The sequence below is a fragment of the Echinops telfairi genome, unplaced genomic scaffold, assembly GCF_000313985.2.
Source record: "Echinops telfairi isolate 266 unplaced genomic scaffold, ASM31398v2 ScPeMD7_7417;HRSCAF=8455, whole genome shotgun sequence".
NCBI classification, from domain to species: Eukaryota; Metazoa; Chordata; class Mammalia; order Afrosoricida; family Tenrecidae; genus Echinops; species Echinops telfairi.
Window position 1 is genome coordinate 4123047 of NW_022111317.1, and position 8456 is coordinate 4131502.

The 8456-nt window shown below is 50.9% G+C and overlaps 1 protein-coding gene across 1 annotated transcript in view; it reads left to right on the forward strand.

Annotated features, from left to right (window-relative positions):
• The window catches only part of SPTBN2 (spectrin beta, non-erythrocytic 2), a 54343-nt gene that overhangs the window by 1382 nt on the left and 44505 nt on the right, over positions 1–8456 (forward strand). The window lies entirely within an intron of this gene.

Genomic DNA, 8456 nt, shown 5'->3' on the forward strand with positions numbered 1-8456 from the left:
CGAGCCGGCGGTGGGCCAGGTGCGGGCGTTTGCGAAGCGCGTTGGGGGTTCTCCCCGGAGCCCGGTGGCTGTTCCGGGCCCCTTTATCCTTCTTAGCAGTGTGTGAAGTCGGAGGGGCTGCGTCTGGCTGGAGACCGAAAAGGACTGGCCCTTCCCGTGGTGGGGAAGCCGCGGGGAGGGTTTTGGGGGGCCAGGACATCGAGGGGGGCTGTGGGGTCCTCCCCATCCGAAACTACGGGGTGAGGCCTTCTTCTAGAGCTGTCCAGCTGCCGCCCGCCCTCTGCATTTATAGCCCCTTGGGCTGCAACGATGGAACCCCATGAACCCTGTGACATTGCACCGTTGGCCGGGACCAGAAACAGCCTACCTGGCCAGGTGGCAGGCCAGGTAGGCTATTTCATCTCCTCCGAGCGCTGCTGGAGAGTTGGGAGGTGGCCAAGCGGGGACAAGGGTCCACACACCAATTTTCCTTGAAGGCGAAGAGGTCAGAATGAGTCCTGAAGAAAGTCTCCTAGGTCTGGGTGCTGGGGACCTATTAGCATATTCCCAACAGCAACCAACGAATGGGAGGGGAAGTTCATCTCCCTGAGAGAAATGGATACCACCCTGACATGGAGGAGATGTGTGGCCAGCCCGGGAGTGACAAAATTTGCCTGAAAAGTCTGTCTTTAAGTGAAGGGTTCTGGAAGGAAAATTTACTCAATCACACCACCCCCACCTCAAAAAAAAAAAAAAACCAGCCCAAACTCCATCTTGAATCCAGTTCCTAAATTTCCAGGAGTGGAGCTTCATTGCTTTGTCAGCATCACCGTTGGAGCTGCATGGGCTGGGTTGGGGTCTCTGCCTTCCTCCCTGTCTCCGAGGGCCCTTCCGAACATCTTTCCGTGGTCTGCTCAGTGACCCAGAGTTGATTTCTGATTTCTGTTTCCATCCCTCTCTCTGCTGGTCTTCCCATTTATACTTCCTGTCAAAGAAGAGCCAAAGTCCCCATTTCTTCTCATGTATTATTCATCCGGCTGTCATCTATTCAACTCGGCCTCCGCTAGCTCTCTAGCCAGACCGGCCTTCCCTCTGCACATCTCTGACATACCCGTCTGTTGTCGGTCAGGCCGTCCGCCCCAGTCCTCTCTTCAGATCCTGCACCCTCCACCTTCATTTTCCTCTCTCGTCATTTGAGGTCCCTGTTTCTTTGTGGGCTTTGGGGGTCAGGCCTGAACAGTCCCCTGGAGCTGACCCTCAGTGACACTCCAGAGACTTCTCACTCCTCTCAGCTCCTCCAGCCAATTCCAGCTGCTCCTTGTCATCCTGCTGCCCCGAGCTTCTCAGGAGGGGAAGGCAGGCCAGGAGGGCATTCCTGAACACGAGGGGTGAAAATTTGTCCGGGCGACACGGTCTCGAACAGATTTCTAGAGAAAAAAATCAAGCAAAGGAAAACAAAATTCACTCCTCCTCTGAAACCCGGTTCCTAAATTCCTCCCAGGAACACCAACTGGGAACGGGTTAGAAATGCAAGTTCTCAGGCCCGGCTTCCATTCAGAACCTCCGGGGCGGGCAGGGCCTCGCAAGCGGCGTTTGCAGCAGCTCTCCGGGTCATTTGGTGGTGCAGTGGTTAAGAGCTCAGCTGCCGGGTGGGCGGTTCGAACCCACCAACACTCCGGGGGAGAAAGATGTGGCTACCTGTTTCTGTAAAGATGGCTGTCCTGGGAGGTTGAGGACCTCTGGCCCTGAACTACAGTTCTCTGGCCAGGGAGCTGAGGGTCTTCTCTGCTTCCATGGTCATTCTTTCCTTGACCAGAAGCAAAGTGTAAGACTCCCTAAGCGGTGCAAACACCGCGAAGTGGACATGACTACGAGCAGGAAACGTTGGGGCCTCGGAAGAAAGACCTGGCAACGTGTTTCTGCTGGTCCAGGGCCAAAGGCTACGGCGCAGACCGACTCCGCACACACGGGCTTCCCGTGGGTCGGACCGACTCGGCGTCTTTGGAAGTTTCATTGATTGGATGAGGGGAGAGGACAGAAACAAAACAAAAACGGTGCTTGTTTACTGAACACCTATTGTCCTAGGGCCTTGGTGGCAAGTAAGATACAAGTTGGGCTACTCACGCCAGGGTTTGTGGTTCAAAACCACCACCAGCCCCTCCATGGGGAAAAGATGAAGCGCCTAGTCCCGTACAGCATGACCACCCCATAAACCCAACAGGGGGTTCTGCCCTGTGCCATAGGGTCATGTGAGTCAGGATTGACTCAGTGGCATTGAGTAGGTAAGGGAGTGAGTGAGTGGGTCAGTGAATGAGTGTGATTGTAGTCAGCACAGCAAACGCTACACGGAGCAAAACCCAGGCCTGGTCCTCCACGGGTTCACAGCGGCGGGCAACAGAGGCATGTAAACAACCAACTGTAATAGGATGTGATAGGAGCGGTCATAGCTGCATGTCTGAGGGCTGTGGGAGCAGAGGAGCCACTGATCAGCGCTCTCCCAGGGAGGCAGCACGTGAATCAGGGGCAGGCAGGCAGGATGCAGGGAGGGAGGGAACAAGGGGAGTAGGCAGGCTTGAACCCAGGGCTCAAGCGGATTGCCAGCTTTACTTGGCCAGGTACAGAGGAAGGAAGGGGACTGAGGGAAAGGGGGGGGCACGGCTCTGGGCTGAGCAGAGGCTGTATCCCCCTAGGACCCCAGGACCCCTGCTGGTGGGCGAAGGCATTCTTCTAGTCCCACTGTAAGCCACCTGGGCCTGGCCTCCGGGTCCGTGGCTAAAAACAAGGTGCTGGTGACACTGTAATCTGGATGAATGGCTGCACCACTCGGTGCACTGAAACTAGATTCCTACTCAGAGCGACCTCCAAGGACAGAGTGCAACTGTCCCATGGGGTTTCCCAGATGGCCGTCCTAGTGGACGCAGGCTGGTAGAGGTCAGGAACCCACGGGGAAGATTAGGCTGAGAGCTCCCCAGTGTAGCCAGAGACGGGCTCGGGGATGTGATGGGGATAAAGCAGGCGAGGGAAATGAAAACAAGGATATACAATGAGTAAGCGAAGGTTAGTGGCAGAGCAGGATCTGGGTCGAAGAACTCAAATAGAGCACTGTGGGGTCAGGGTGACATCTGGGAACATGGACAGAGAACGCCACAAAAACCAAAAAAGCTAAACTCACTGTCATTGAGACCATTCTGACTCGTAGGGACCCTCTAGGACAGGGCAGAAGTGCCCTTGTGAGACTGTAACACTTTACGAGAGTAGAAGGCCTGGGGCTAAAGTCAGCGTGTGGAAACCAACATGGAATCATCTGGAACAGGCTATGAATACTGGATGTACAACACGAAGCGTATAGTCAACGGCACTGAATTCTCCAGGTAGAAGTTGTTGAATGGAAGGATGTTTTGTTGTGTATATTTTTTGCCACAGTTAAAAGAAACCGTTACATGAATCCCAGTGGGGACAAGGGAAGGGGGAAAAGGACTCCAGCTTGGAAAGAGAGGACCTGAGAGCCACTGTGTGAGTGACCACAGGGGCTTTATTCACGGGAGCTGATGGGGATTAACTCCCCTACAGAGTCACTATGAGTCAGAATCAACTTGATGGCAGTGAGTGAGAAGTTAGCCCTGGGGACGTGGTTGAGAAATTAACTGTTGGACTAACAGCCAGGTTGGTGGTTCAAGCCCACTAGCTGCCCCGTCAATGAAAGAGGAGGCTCTCACAAAGATGTACACAGTCTCAGAAACCTTACAGGGGGTTGCTATGAGTCAGAATCAACTGGATGGTAGTGGGTTGGGTTGGGTTAGGTTTGGTTTGGGTTTGGAGTTGCAACATAAAGTGACATGGGGTCTTTGGAGACCTGTGATCTGAGGGTATCCGTGCCATCTCGGTTCCTTATTTGTATCTGTCACCCTGGGAACAGGACACAAAGCATGAACCTGCTTGGGTCCAGGGGCCCAAATTCCTAGTTGGAAGAGGGGAGAGACTGCAGTTGCATACTTTCTTCCCCCAAATTGAGGAATTCTGTGAACAGAGTCAAAGAACTGGTCTCTGGGAAGAAGGCCTGGCCTCCATGCCTGGGGCCCCACCAGGAAAACTTGGGAGAACCAAGTAACTCCCTAAAGACAAGCAGAAGCAGCATATGCTTGGGTGCTGGGCAGTTCACAGAGGCGGCCTTGCAAAACCTGGTAACTTGGATTCCTGCTCTTTGTGGAAGAAAATGTACGTGTAAGTGAGGAGAATCGGGACTTTGTCTGAGGCTGCCTTGTTCTTCTAGGTCTTGAAAGTTTGCCGCCTTGGGCAATGGCAGTCTTGTCCCTTACCATTGGTTTTCTGTTGCCGTCAGGTGCCATCAGGTAGGTTCTGACCCATAGTGACCCTATGCACAGCAGAAGGAAACACCACAGGGCCTTGCACCATCCTCACAATCGTTCCCGCACTACAGCCCCGTGTTGCATGTCCTTGGGGGGCTTCCTCTTTTTCGCTGTCCCTCTACTTTACCAACCATGATGCCCTTCTCCAGGGACAGGTCTCCCCTGACACCATGGCCAACGCATGTAAGAGAACGTCTACTGGGGGGAGATGGAGTTTTTCTTCTCTGACGGGTTTCCACCTAACACAGGTTCCAGCGTTCACGGGATTCACTAGTTAAGGCAGGGTTTGCAAACCACAGATGCCCTCCAGGGCCAGGCAGGTGACATAAAGATGAGGGCTGTTCAGGTAGGAGACAATGGGATGGTGGGGCCTGTGGAGAAACTGAGAACAAAGGCCTGCCTTGAAAGAACTCAAGTCAACTATTTTAGACATGTCCTTGGCCAAACAAAACATTCCTGAGGGCAGGTTTCATCAGGCTTGTGATCCCTGAGAAAAGGGCAAACCCACAGCCATGGAAACAGCCTCCCGGGGACCCCACGTGTGACCGGCAGAGAAAAACTGCTCCACAGTGTCTTCTTGATTGTGGTCTTCACAGCCGCAGACTTTCCCCCAAGGAAAGACTGGTGGGTTTGAACCCCCTACCTGTCGGTTAGCAGCCAAACACTTAACCACCGTGCCACCGGGACTCTTGATAAAAGGGAGAAGGGTCAGGCCCATGAAGGTCTTACGCACTACCATCAAGTCGATTCTGACTCATAGCGACCACGTAAGCGACCATACGGGTTTCCGAGACTGTAACACTGTTGTTGTTAGGGGTCTTGTTCGGCCATCGATTCCGTCCCAACCAGAGCAACCCTGCATCCTGGTCCTGCGCCATCCTCACCAGTGCTCCTGCGCCTGAGCCCATTGTGGCCGCCACTGTGTCCATCCATCTCCTTGAAGACCTTTCTTTTTTTCACTGCCCTTCCTCTTTACGAAGCATGATGTCCCTCTCCAGGGACTAGCTAGTCCTGACAATATGTCCAAAGTATGTAAGATGAAGTAAGTCTCACCATCCTTGCCTCTAAGGAGTACTCTGGCCCTACCTCTCCCAAGCCAGATCGGTCGGTCCTTCTAGCAGTCCGTGGTATTTTCAATATTCTTTGCTAGCACCACACTCCAAATGCATCAGTTCTTCTGTGGTCTCTCTTATTCGATGTCCAACTCTCACGTGACTATGAGGCAACTGAAAATACCATGGCATGGGGCAGGCATACCTGAGTCCTCAAAGTAACATCCTTGCTGTTCAATACTCTAAAGAGGTCTTGTGTAGCAGATTTACCTAATGTACCTCATCTTTTGATCTCTTGACTGTCGCTTCCATGAACATTGAACGTGGATCCAAGCAAGACACAATCCTTGGCACCTTCAACCTTTTTTCATTTATCGTGATGTTAACTATTGGCCTAGCTGTAACGATTTTAGTCTTCTTTATGTTGAATTGTCATCCAGACTGAAGGCTGCCATCCTTGAAATCCATCAGCAAGAGCTTCCAGTCCTCCTCGCTTTCAGCAAGCAAGGTTTTTTTGGTTGTTTTTTTTTTTCTTTTTCTTTTTTAAAAATTATTTTATTGAGGGCTCGTACAATTCCCATCACAGTCCATACATACATCCATTGTGTCAAGCACATATGTACAATTGTTGCCCTCATCAATCTCAAAACACCTGCCTTCCACTTTAGCCCTTAATATCATTTGCTCATTTCCCCCTCCCTCCCCCCCGCCCCCATGAACCCTTCATAATTCATAAATTATTATAGTTTTGTCATAAGTTACACTGTTCGACGTCTCCCTCCGCCCTCTTCTCTGCTGTCCATCCCCCAGGGAGGAGGCCATACCTAGATTCTTGTAATTGGTTAGGTTGTTTTTGTGTTTTTTAATGGGAGTAGAAAGCCTCATCTTTCTCCCGAGGATTGGCTGGTGGTTTTGAACTGCTTATCTTATGATTAGCAGGCCAACTTGTAACCACTACACCACGAGGGCTCCTGTAACAGAAGGTCATAAAGGCACTTTGTGGGTGTATTTTTACAGAGGGATCTGTGCAGGGAGAGAGGACTGGGGTGAAGCAAACAACTTGTGCTGGTCTTTTAACCTAAAAGCACATCATGATTGGTAAAGTGGCACAAGAGGGGACAAACAACAATTGTGGGGATGGTGCAGGACTGGGCAGCTTTTTGTTCTGTTGTACATCCGGTCGCCATGATTCGGAGCCGACTTGTGTCAACAACTAACAATCACAATTAACATCAAGGTTGGTGGTTTGAACCTACCCAGCGGAGCCACAGAAGAAAGGCCTGCCCGTCTGTATCCATAAACGCTGGCAGCCAAGAAAACCCTACAGAGCAGTTCCACTCTGTGGGACACAGGGTTCCCGGGAGCCGGCTTTGACTCGCTGGCAGTGAGTGTGAGTGTGTTGGTTGATTTTGTTCGGGGAAAATATAAATGCCAGAAATATCCAATGCAGGAGTCAGTGTGGGTGTGGCTGCTGGGGAGGAGTAAGGGCCAAGAGTAAAGGGAGTTAGCATTGGCCCAGGGGTTGGGCTGGTTCCCTGTCCAGCAGCTGTCAATGGATTGGTATTGTTGAGTGTAGTAACTCATAGTACTACACACACACACACACACACACACACACACACACGCCCTGGGGCTCCTCCTGTACCAGACTGTATAGAAGAGCCCTCAGTAATGTTCCTTATCAATCTTCATCCTAGAATAACAGGTGATAAATACAGTTGTAAATTGCTTAAATGGAGCATTTCCTAATTATATGGCTACTAAAGGGAGCCCTGGTGTCGTAATGAGTTGCACATAGTGCTGCTAACCCACACGTAAGGTCAACAGTTCAAAACCACCAGCCACTCTGCGGGAGAAAGGACGAGGCGCCCCACTCCCATAGTTGCAGCCTCAGGAACTCACAGGGTCAGTCCCGCCCTGTCCATCGGCTCACTATGAATTGGACTTGAGTTGCTTTGAATTGCTTGTTTGTTTTTGAGTCTGAGTTTCTTTGTTTTTGAACAGCAAAACTTTTGTAAGATCTCTCAACCTTGAGTGATGGCATGATTCGTCACAACATTTTTTTTAAATCATTTTACTGGGGGCTCGTTCAACTCTTATCACAAGCCATACATCAGTTGAATCAGGCATGTTTGTGCATATGTTGCCTTTTCTAGACATTTACTTTCTAGTGAAACCTTGATTCGTCATGACATTTTAGTCACTGAGCTGGAGTCCCGTCTTCTCTCCCTTCTGGCTTTTCCTGTATTTACTACTTCGTCCTCAAAAGTGATAGAGGTATACAAAGACTAATGACCACCACCCTGCAGATAAAACACCAGGAATGCTGACAAAATCTGCAGCTCTAAAAGCACCGGCGGGCGACAGAAACAACCACCTGGGGTGGTGTGTGTGTGACGGGTGCCAAGGAAGCCGGTGACTGCAAGGTCACTCTAATTGGGTAATGATGACAGCTCTGCTGGGAGCACATGAGAATGTTTATGAAGTAAACGAGCAGCGTTTTAGCCACGTAGGTCTATTGACCCACGTCAGCTGGGCTTGTGTGTGGGAGTGGGGGAGGAGAGGAGTTTTTGCTTTGATAACTAACCACGAGGATTTTTGTTTTTGTTTTTGTTTTTTCAATGAGAAAATAATGCATTTCTGCCGAAATACTGTACGCACTTGTTTTTTTAACGCATTAGGTGAGGGTCTGCATTTTATTTTAGACTCTCCGCTCTGCATTCAACAGTTCAACCCACTCACCAGTCCCCACCCCTGTATTCTACACCATCCACCCTCATTTCTCTTCCTCCCCCATCCTCCTTTATACCCAAGTCTATACCTGTCAATTCACAGAGACCCTATAGGGCAGGGCAGAACTGCCCCTGTGGGTTTCCGAGACTGTCACTCTGTATGGGAGTAGAAAGCCTTGTCTTTGTCTCTCGGAACAGCTGGCAATTTAGAACCGCTGACCTAGCGGTTGGTTAGCAGCCCAATGAGTAACCCCTGTGCCACCAGGAGGTCCCTATGAGTGGCAGTGAGATCCCTGTCAACCTTCTTGTCCACTGTTGGCACCAAG